The sequence below is a fragment of the Oncorhynchus masou genome, chromosome 9, assembly GCF_036934945.1.
Source record: "Oncorhynchus masou masou isolate Uvic2021 chromosome 9, UVic_Omas_1.1, whole genome shotgun sequence".
Classification (NCBI taxonomy): Eukaryota; Metazoa; Chordata; class Actinopteri; order Salmoniformes; family Salmonidae; genus Oncorhynchus; species Oncorhynchus masou.
Window position 1 is genome coordinate 80,092,120 of NC_088220.1, and position 11,120 is coordinate 80,103,239.

At 47.0% G+C, this 11,120-nt stretch overlaps 1 pseudogene; it reads left to right on the plus strand.

Annotated features, from left to right (window-relative positions):
- Positions 1-10,940, plus strand: part of LOC135546668 (arf-GAP with Rho-GAP domain, ANK repeat and PH domain-containing protein 1-like) — a 95,870-nt pseudogene extending 84,930 nt beyond the window's left edge.
- The last annotated feature ends 180 nt before the right edge of the window (positions 10,941-11,120 follow it).

An 11,120-nucleotide genomic window follows, 5' to 3' on the forward strand; every position in this document is an offset into this window, starting at 1 on the left:
TTAGAAACTTCAGAGTGGTTTCTATCCACACATACTAATCCTATGCATATACTATATTCCTGGCATGAGTAGCAGGACGTTGAAATGTTGCGCAATTTTTAACAGAATGTTGAAAAAAGTAGCCCGATCTCTAACAGGTTTTTAACAGGATAATTTTCAAACAATATTACAAAAAAATATTTCTATGAAATCACAAGTGCAATATGGGAAAACACAGCTTAGCCTTTTGTTAATCCACCTGTCGTGTCAGATTTTGGAAATATGCTTTACAGCAAAAGCAATCCAAGTGTTTGTGTAAATTTATCGATCACTCGACAAAACATTATGTACACTTAGCATCAAGTAGCTTGGTCACAAAAATCAGAAAAGCAATCAAATGAATCGTTTACCTTTGATGATCTTCGGTTGTTTTCACTCACAAGACAGTTACACAATAAATGTTCCTTTTGTTCCATAAAGATTATTTTTATACCCAAAATACCTCCTTTTGTTTGGCGCGTTATGTTCATAAATCCACAGGAAAGAGCGGTCATGACAACGCAGACAAATTCCAAATAGTTTCCGTAATGTCCACAGTTTTTTATAATCAATTCTCAGGTTGTTTTTAAAATATATAATCAATAATATATCAACCGCAAATGTCTTTATCAGTAGGAGAGGGAAAGGCAATGGCAGCCCAAACTCTGTTGCGCGAGCAAAACTCATGCGAACACCTGACGCGATGTTATCTGTCTGGCTCATTTTTCAAAACAAAAGCCTGAAACTATGTCTGAAGACTGTTTACCCCTTGAGGAAGTGATAGGAAAAGGAATCTGGTTGATATCCCTTTAAATGGAGCAAAGGGAGGGTATGGAACATGGAGTTTTCAAAATAGAGGCCACTTCCTGGTTTGATTTTCCTCAGGGTTTCACCTGCAATATCTGTTCTGTTATACTCACAGACAATACTTTGATAGTTTTGGAATCTTTAGTGTTTTCTATCCAATACTAATAATAATATGCATATATTAGCAACTGAGACTGATGAGCAGGCCGTTTACAATGGGCACCTTTTCATCCAAGCTACTCAATACTGCCCCTGCAGCCATAAGAAGTTAATGTTTCCTATCTCTCTCTATCTATCTCTCTGTAGTCGGGGTCTGACTGTGATGTTTCCTATCTCTCTCTCTCTGTAGTTGGGGTCTGACTGTGATCAATGGAAGTGAAAAACAGGAGAAGCCAGAGAGGCAGCAATGGTGAGTCCCTGAATGTGTGTGTCTCCTGTGCGTGTGTGTGCGTGTGCGTGTGCGTGTGTGTGTGTGTGTGTGTGTGTGTGTGTGTGTGTGTGTGTGTGTGTGTGTGTGTGTGTGTATATACAGTATGTCCAGTATTTCTCTAGAACTTACTGAGCTACACCAGGGAACAGATGTCAGCAGTGGGGGTATGATGTCAGCAGTGGGGGTATGATGTCAGCAGTGGGGGTATGATGTCAGCAGTGGGGGTATGATGTCAGCAGTAGGGGTATGATGTCTGCAGTGGGGGTATGATGTCTGCAGTGGGGGTATGATGTCTGCAGTGGGGGTATGATGTCAGCAGTGGGGGTATGATGTCTGCAGTGGGGGTATGATGTCTGCAGTGGGGGTATGATGCGAGATAGAAAGAGGATGAAGGCTACAATTTCGAAGTAAAATGCTATTGTAAATTGTAATGGTAGAGTTATGTCCTTCATGGAGTTATCAGAATTGTACGGGAAGGTCTGCTCAATCCAAGAGTACAACCAATTGATTACAGCATTGCCCCAAAAATGGAGGAGGCGGGTGGCAGCTGGGGGAGGTAGGGAACTGGTCTGTCTGCCCAATATAAAGGATCAAACTGGGGGAGTGGTCTCGGATGGTTGAGGGTTGGAGTGGTCTCAGATGGTTGAGGGGGGGAGTGGTCTCAGATGGTTGAGGGTTGGAGTGGTCTCAGATGGTTGAGGGGGAGTGGTCTCAGATGGTTGAGGGGGAGTGGTCTCAGATGGTTGAGGGGGGAGTGGTCTCAGATGGTTGAGGGTTGGAGTGGTCTCAGATGGTTGAGGGGGAGTGGTCTCGGATGGTTGAGGGTTGGAGTGGTCTCGGATGGTTGAGGGTTGGAGTGGTCTCGGATGGTTGATGGTTGGAGTGGTCTCGGATGGTTGAGGGTTGGAGTGGTCTTGGATGGTTGAGGGTTGGAGTGGTCTCGGATGGTTGAGGGTGGGAGTGGGGGAGTGGTCTCAGATGGTTGATGGTGGGAGGTGGGGGGAGTGGTCTCGGATGGTTGAGGGTGGGAGTGGATCTCTGGATGGTTGAGGGAGGGAGTGGGGGGAGTGGTCTCGGATGGTTGAGGGTGGGAGTGGTCTCGGATGGTTGAGGGTGGGATGGCTGGGGGGGGTGGGGGGAGTGGTCTCGGATGGTTGAGGGTGGGAGTGGGGGGGGTCTCGGATGGTTGAGGGGGGAGTGGGGGAGTGGTCTCGGAATTTTGGGAGGGGGAGTGGTCTCAGATGGTTGAGGGTGGGAGTGGGGGGAGTGGTCTCGATGGTTGAGGGGGAGTGGTCTCGATGGTGAGGGGGAGTGGTCTCGGATGGTTGAGGGTGGGAGTGGTCTCAGATGGTTGAGTGTGGGAGTGGGGGGGGGAGTGGTCTCAGATGGTTGAGGGTGGGAGTGGGGGGAGTGGTCTCAGATGGTTGAGGGTGGGAGTTGGGGGAGTGGTCTCGGATGGTTGAGGGTGGGAGTTGGGGGGGAGTGGTCTCGGATGGTTGAGGGTGGGAGTGGGGGAGGGGTCTCGGATGGTTGAGGGTGGGAGTGGGGGGAGGGGTCTCGGATGGTTGAGGGTGGGAGTGGGGGGGAGGGGTCTCGGATGGTTGAGGGTGGGAGTGGGGGAGTGGTCTCGGATGGTTGAGGGTGGGAGTGGGGTGAGGGGTGGTCTCGGATGGTTGAGGGTGGGAGTGGGGGGATGGGTCTCGGGGGGGGAGTGGTCTCGGATGGTTGAGGGTGGGAGTGGGGGGAGTGGTCTCAGATGGTTGAGGGTGGGAGTGGGGGTGGTCTCGGATGGTTGAGGGTGGGAGTGGGGGGAGTCTCGGATGGTTGAGGGTGGGAGGGGGAGTGATCTCGGATGGTTGAGGGGGGAGTGGGGGGAGTGGTCTCGGATGGGTTGAGGGGGGAGTGGTCTCGGATGGTTGAGGGTGGGAGTGGGGGAGTGATCTCGGATGGTTGAGGGGGGAGTGGTCTCAGATGGTTGAGGGTGGGAGTGGGGGGTTGAGTGGTCTCGGATGGTTGAGGGTGGGAGTGGGGGGAGTGGTCTCGGATGGTTGAGGGGGGAGTGGTCTCAGATGGCTGAGGGTGGGAGTGGGGGGGGAGTGGTCTCAGATGGCTGAGGGTGGGAGTGGGGAGATGGTTGAGGGTGGTTGAGTGGGGGAGTGGTCTCAGATGGTTGAGGGGGGAGTGGTCTCAGATGGCTGAGGGTGGGAGTGGGGGGAGTGGTCTCAGATGGCTGAGGGTGGGAGTGGGGGAGTGGTTCAGGGTGAGGATGGGAGTGGGGGAGTGGTCTCAGATGGTTGAGGGGGGAGTGGTCTCAGATGGTTGGGAGGGTGGGGATGGTGGGGGGGAGTGGTCTCAGATGGTTGAGGGTGGGAGTGGGGGAGGGGTCTCGGATGGTTGAGGGTGGGAGTGGGGGAGTGGTCTCGGATGGTTGAGGGTGGGAGTGGGGGGAGGGGTCTCGGATGGTTGAGGGACAGCTATTGGGGAACTGTGGGGGGATCTTGGAGGGTTCGGGTTCATGTTTTTTGGCCTGGTGGGAGATCTGTCAACGTGCCCTTGAGCAGGATGCTGGATGCTTCTGTGTGTCCCTCTGAATGGGAGTCTGTTGGATGACTGGTGTGATGTAGTTGTTGAGCGGCTTCACTGCAACTATATTGTATGTTTCAGATAAATAAATAAAAAAGAGGTTTGAGTTGAAGATAAATATTTTTACTAAGAGATCATGAGTGGAAAGGCCACCCCTCCCCACCCCTCCCCCCACACACACCTGTGTGCTGCTGGGTCAAGCCATTAGCAACAACAGGCAGAAAAGTCGCGCAGTTGAGAGAGAGACAGAGAAAGAGGGGGAGAGAAAGAGAGAGAGAGAAAGAGGGGGAGAGAAAGAGAGGGAGAGAAAGAGAGGGAGAAAGAGAGGGAGAGAGGGAGAGAAAGAGACGGAGAGAAAGAGAAAGAGAGAGAGAGGGAGAGAAAGGGGGAGAGAGGGAGAGAGAAAGAGGGAGTGAAAGAGAGGGAGAGAAAGGGGGAGAGAGGGAGAGAGAAAGAGGGAGAGAAAGAGAGGGAGAGGGAGAGAAAGAGGGAGAGAAAGAGAGGGAGAGAGGGAGAGTGTGGGGGAGAGAAAGTGTTGACGCCCAGGGTTCTATCGCCAGGCACTGTGTGTGTCCTAGTGAGCTTGTGCGGGTGTGTGAGAGAGGGGAAGTTAGGAGTAGAGCATGTGAGCAGAGTTGGAAATCTCACTCATCGCTCATGGAGGGTTGTGCATCTCTCCATCAAGTCCTTTTCTACCGCTCATCATATTTCAGATAGGCTACATGTCATATTAAACAGCATATAAACTCTCTAAATAGGTCAGGAGCCAGACAGGGAGACTAAGAAGGAACAGAAATGAATTATTTAGGTTATATTATTTCAAATATTTCAAGGCTAGAGCCTACAAAAAAAACATTTGTGAAGCATTAGCGAGTGTGATACACTAGGGTGGTAGGGACATAAATAGCTCAGCATTTAAATAACATTACCTTGTATTAAATCATTATAGTCTATATACAGGCTGTGATTAGGCTGTGACTTACATCAAATTAAATACAAATGAAATGAAAAATGACTTATTAATGCCTTCAAATTCATTTTTAGAAACAAGAGTTTGGCCAGTCTATGGCTTCAGACTCATGCGTTGGTGCCTGGAGAACGGAGAGCCAGGCAAAACCAAGATGAGCAGCGGATAACATCCTCTCTCCTCTTACAGAGAACTGGGGATGCTAAACAACCTTTTGACCCCTCTTACAGAGCTACTGGGGATGCTAAACAACCTTTTGACCCCACTTACAGAGCTACTGGGGATGCTGAACAACCTTTTGACCCCTCTTACAGAGCTACTGGGGATGCTAAACAACCTTTTGACCCCTCTTACAGAGCTACTGGGGATGCTAAACAACCTTTTGACCCCTCTTACAGAGCTACTGGGGATGCTGAACAACCTTTTGACCCCTCTTACAGAGCTACTGGGGATGCTGAACAACCTTTTGACCCCTCTTACAGAGCTACTGGGGATGCTGAACAACCTTTTGACCCCTCTTACAGAGCTACTGGGGATGCTGAACAACCTTTTGACCCCTCTTACAGAGCTACTGGGGATGCTAAACAACCTTTTGACCCCTCTTACAGAGCTACTGGGGATGCTGAACAACCTTTTGACCCCTCTTACAGAGCTACTGGGGATGCTGAACAACCTTTTGACCCCTCTTACAGAGCTACTGGGGATGCTGAACAACCTTTTGACCCCTCTTACAGAGCTACTGGGGATGCTAAACAACCTTTTGACCCCTCTTACAGAGCTACTGGGGATGCTGAACAACCTTTTGACCCCTCTTACAGAGCTACTGGGGATGCTAAACAACCTTTTGACCCCTCTTACAGAGCTACTGGGGATGCTAAACAACCTTTTGACCCCTCTTACAGAGCTACTGGGGATGCTAAACAACCTTTTGACCCCTCTTACAGAGCTACTGGGGATGCTAAACAACCTTTTGACCCCTCTTACAGAGCTACTGGGATGCTGAACAACCTTTTGACCCCTCTTACCAGGCTGGGCAGAGATGCAGAGTTGTTTTTTTTATTTTTCAAATCAAATCAAATGTATTTATAAAGCTCTTCGTACATCAGCTGATATCTCAAAGTGCTGTACAGAAACCCAACCTAAAACCCCAAACAGCAAGCAATGCAGGTGTAGAAGCACGGTGGCTAGGAAAAACTCCCTAGAAAGGCCAAAACCTAGGAAGAAACCTAGAGATGAACCAGGCTATGAGGGGTGGCCAGTCCTCTTCTGGCTGTGCCGGGTGGAGATTATAACAGAACATGGCCAAGATGTTCATAAATGACCAGCATGGTCAAATAATAATAATCACAGTGGTTGTAGAGGGTGCAACAAGTCACCACCTCAGGAGTAAATGTCAGTTGACTTTTCATAGCCGATCATTCAGAGTTAATGACAGCAAGTGTGGTAGAGAAAGAGAGTTGAAAACAGCAGGTCCTGGGGACAAGGTGGCACGTCTGGTGAACAGGTCAGGGTTCCATAGCCGCAGGCAGAACAGTTGAAACTGGAGCAGCAGCACGGCCAGGTGGACTGAGGACAGCAAGGAGTCATCATGCCAGGTAGTCCTGAGGCATGGTCCTAGGGCTCAGGTCCTCTGAGAGAGAGAAAGAAAGAGAGAATTAGAGAGAGCACACTTAAATTCACACAGGACACCGGATAAGACAGGACAAGTACTCCAGATATAACAAACTGACCCTTGCCCCCTGACACATAAACTACTGCAGCATAAATACTGGAGGCTGAGACAGGAGGGGTCAGGAGACACTGTGGCCCCGTCCGAGGACACCCCCGGACAGGGCCAAACAGGCAGGATATAACCCCACCCACTTTGCCAAAGCACAGCCCCCACACCACTAGAGGGATATCTTCAACCACCAACTCACCAATTTTCCATAAGTAGCTTCATTTTGTGCTCTTGTTGTGCCATATCATTTTTACATACAGAGAGTAAAAAACAGAGCAAACTAGAATGCTATTTGGCCCTACAAAGAGAGTACACAGCGGCAGAATACCTGACCACTGTGACTGACCCTACACAGAGAGTACACAGTGGCAGAATACCTGACCACTGTGACTGACCCTACACAGAGAGTACACAGTGGCAGAATACCTGACCACTGTGACTGACCCAAAATTAAGGAAAGCTTTGACTATGTACAGACTCAGTGAGCATAGCCTTGCTATTGAGAAAGGCCGCCGTAGGCAGACATGGCTCTCAAGAGAAGACAGGCTATGTGCTCACTGCCCACAAAATGAGGTGGAAACTGAGCTGCACTTCCTAACCTCCTGCCCAATGTATGACCATATTAGAGACATATATTTCCCTCAGATTACACAGATCCACAAAGAATTCGAAAACAAATCCAATTTTGATAAACTCCCATATTTACTGGGGAAATTCCACAGTGTGCCATCACAGCAGCAAGATTTGTGACCTGTTGCCACGAGAAAAGGGCAACCAGTGAAGAACACACACCATTTTAAATACAACCCATATTTATGCTTATTTATTTTATCTTGTGTCCTTTACCATTTGTACATTGTTAAAACACAGTATATATAATATGACATTTGTAATGTCTTTATTGTTTTGAAACTTATGTATGTGTAATGTTTACTGTTAATTTTTTATTGTTTATTTCACTTTATATATTCACTTGATATATTATCTACCTCACTTGCTTTGGCAATGTTAACACATGTTTCCCATGCCAATAAAGCCCCTTGAATTGAATTGAATTGAGTACTGAATTTGAATTACTTCTGAACAGTGTGAGGGGCCAAAGGCCTCTGCATTTGGGATGGGGGGGGGGGGGGCTGTGAAACTCTCCTGCCATTGTTATGCTCAAGGGTTTTGACACCTCTCACTTCACACCTCCATGCTAATTGAAGTTGTATCCATTCTGTCTATCAAGCTTGGTATCATTAATTTAGCATTCAGTCCTTATAAAGTAAAATATTTCATTGTAATATATCTTTCTTCTTGGCTTTTGAAAATAAAAAAATTGCTTCAGACTAAACATGACTCACTCAGTTCCAGGTTGGATGGTGTTTTCTGCTTTCTGTTGTTTGTTTGACAGAACATTTGCTGTGAAATAGCTTTGAAATAAGATTCTTTGGTAGTAGGAATCCTTCCAGGTCATTCCATCCAAAATCAGGTTGTAGGCCAGAAGTTTGATTTGGAATGAAGGTTATGTTGTAGAGGGTAGTATACTGTATGTCCTTCCTGAAAACATGCTAAAAAATGCGGGAGCTCATCTATTCTCTCTCTCTCTCTCTCCTTTCTTTCTTTCTTTCTTTCTTTCTTTCTTTCTTTCTTTCTTTCTTTCTTTCTTTCTTTCTTTCTTTCTTTCTTTCTTTCTTTCTTTCTTTCTTTCTTTCTTTCTTTCTTTCTTTCTTTCTTTCTTTCTTTCTTTCTTTCTTTCTTTCTTTCTTTCGCTCTCCTTCCTTTCTTTCTTTATTTCACTCCTCTCTCTTTCTCCTGTCTCACTCTCTCTTTCTCCTGTCTCACTCTCCTCTCCCTCTGTAGGTATCTGTGTTGTGACACTCAGACAGAGATGAGGGAGTGGTTCTCTACCTTCCTTACTATCCAGGTGAGAGGACACATACTGTCACACTGGTTATTATGATTCACTGTTCTGTCTGTCATACTGGTTATTATGATTCACTGTTCTGTCTGTCACACTGGTTATTATGATTCACTGTTCTGTCTGTCACACTGGTTATTATGATTCACTGTTCTGTCTGTCACACTGGTTATTATGATCCACTGTTCTGTCTGTCACACTGATCCACTGTTCTGTCTGTCACACTTTATTATGATCCACTGTTCTGTCTGTCACACTGGTTATTATGATCCTGTTCTGTCTGTCACACTGTTATTATGATTCACTGTTCTGTCTGTCACACTGGTTATTATGATCCACTGTTCTGTCTGTCACACTGGTTATTATGATCCACTGTTCTGTCTGTCACACTGGTTATTATGATGATGTCACACTGTTCTGTCTGTCACACTGGTTATTATGATCACTGTTCTGTCTGTCACACTGTTCTGTCTGTCACACTGGTTATTATGATCCACTGTTCTGTCTGTCACACTGGTTATTATGATCCACTGTTCTGTCTTATGATCACACTGGTTATTATGATTATGATTCACTGTTCTGTCTGTCACACTGTTCTGTCTGTCACACTGGTTATTATGATCCACTGTTCTGTCTGTCACACTGGTTATTATGATCACTGTTCTGTCTGTCACACTGTTCTGTCTGTCACACTGTTATTATGATCCACTGTTCTGTCTGTCACACTGGTTATTATGATCCACTGTTCTGTCTGTCACACTGGTTATTATGATTCACTGTTCTGTCTGTCACACTGGTTATTATGATCACTGTTCTGTCTGTCACACTGTTCTGTCTGTCACACTGGTTATTATGATCCACTGTTCTGTCTGTCACACTGGTTATTATGATTCACTGTTCTGTCTGTCACACTGGTTATTATGATTCACTGTTCTGTCTGTCACACTGTTCTGTCTGTCACACTGGTTATTATGATCCACTGTTCTGTCTGTCACACTGGTTATTATGATCCACTGTTCTGTCTGTCACACTGGTTATTATGATTCACTGTTCTGTCTGTCACACTGGTTATTATGATCCACTGTTCTGTCTGTCACACTGTTCTGTCTGTCACACTGGTTATTATGATCCACTGTTCTGTCTGTCACACTGGTTATTATGATTCACTGTTCTGTCTGTCACACTGGTTATTATGATTCACTGTTCTGTCTGTCACACTGGTTATTGAATATTCACTCCTTCTGATTCAGGTCACTGTTCTGTCTGTCACACTGTATAATTTGCTCTGTCACACTCTCTGTCTGTCACTTCTCCACTGTTCTGTCTGTCTTTCCACTCTTTGTCTCTTGCTGTTCTTTCTGTCTGTCACACTGGTTATTATGATTCACTTTGTCTCACACTTTATTATGATCTCTGTCTGTCACACTGGTTATTATGATCTGTTCTGTCTGTCACACTGGTTATTATGATTATTTCTGAATTAAGGTCAGAGTATAATTTGCTCTCTCTCACTTCTCTCTCTTTCTCTTTGTCTCTTGCTGTTCTTTCTCTCGCTTTCTCTTTGTCTCTCGCTGTTCTTTCCCTCTCTCACTTCTCTCTCTCTCTTTGTCTTTGTCTCTTTCGTCTGTTCTTTCCTCTCTCTCTCTCTCTCTCTTTCTTTGTCTCTCGCTGTTCTTTTTCTCTCTCTCTCTCTCTCTCTCACTTCTCTCTTTCTCTTTGTCTCTCGCTGTTCTTTCTCTCTCTCTCTCTCTGCCCCCCCCCCCCCACCCCTCTCAGTATGATGGTAACGTGTGGCCAGCGGATGCAGTACAAACACGTGTGACCCGTGCGTTGCCGGCGGATACGCGTCATGGTAATGTGGCGTTGATTCCGTTGCGCGGCAGCGAGAATGAGATGCGGAACAGCGTTGCAGCTTTCACCGCCGACCCGCTTGGCGTGAGTCAATCCTCCAATCACAGGGGCCAATCCACAGTCGTGGGCCTATCAGAGACCTCCATGCTGACACAGCCACTCCAAGCCCTGTCCTGAGTCCCATGATGCAGTGCGTGTGTGGTCAGGAGGGGGCGGAGTCGATCATGTGGTCAGGATGGATAACCTCTGGACTCTGATTAACCCTGATTACGCTCATCGCAATCCCTACACACACACACACACACACACACACACACACACACACACACACACACACACACACACACACACACACACACACACACACACACACACACACAGGAGTCTACAATTGTGCATGGGGCTTTTTTTCCTTATCAGCTGGATGGTGTGTGTGTGTGTTGGGTATAGTGATCATATATTGTTGTGTTGTCTCTTCGTGCCGTAAGCTTGTCTGTGTCCTTGTTGAATGTGAGCACAGGATGTTGAATCCATACAGAACACTGACTGTGTTAGACATGACTGTTAGCACTCACCATTACACATGACAGAGTTCATGTCAGCCAGTCTGAATGAATTAATCCCTCTCTCTACCCCCTTCTCTCTCTCTCTCTCTCCACCCTCTCTCTCTCTCTCTCTCTCTCTCCCCCTCTCTCTCTCTCTACCCCCTCTCTCTCTCCACCCCCTCGCTCTCTCTACTCCCCCTCTTTCTCTCCCTCTCTCCTTTTCCTCCCTCAATTCCTCTCTCTCTCTATCCCTTTCTCTCTCAATCCCTCTCTCTCTATCCCTTTCTCTCTCAATC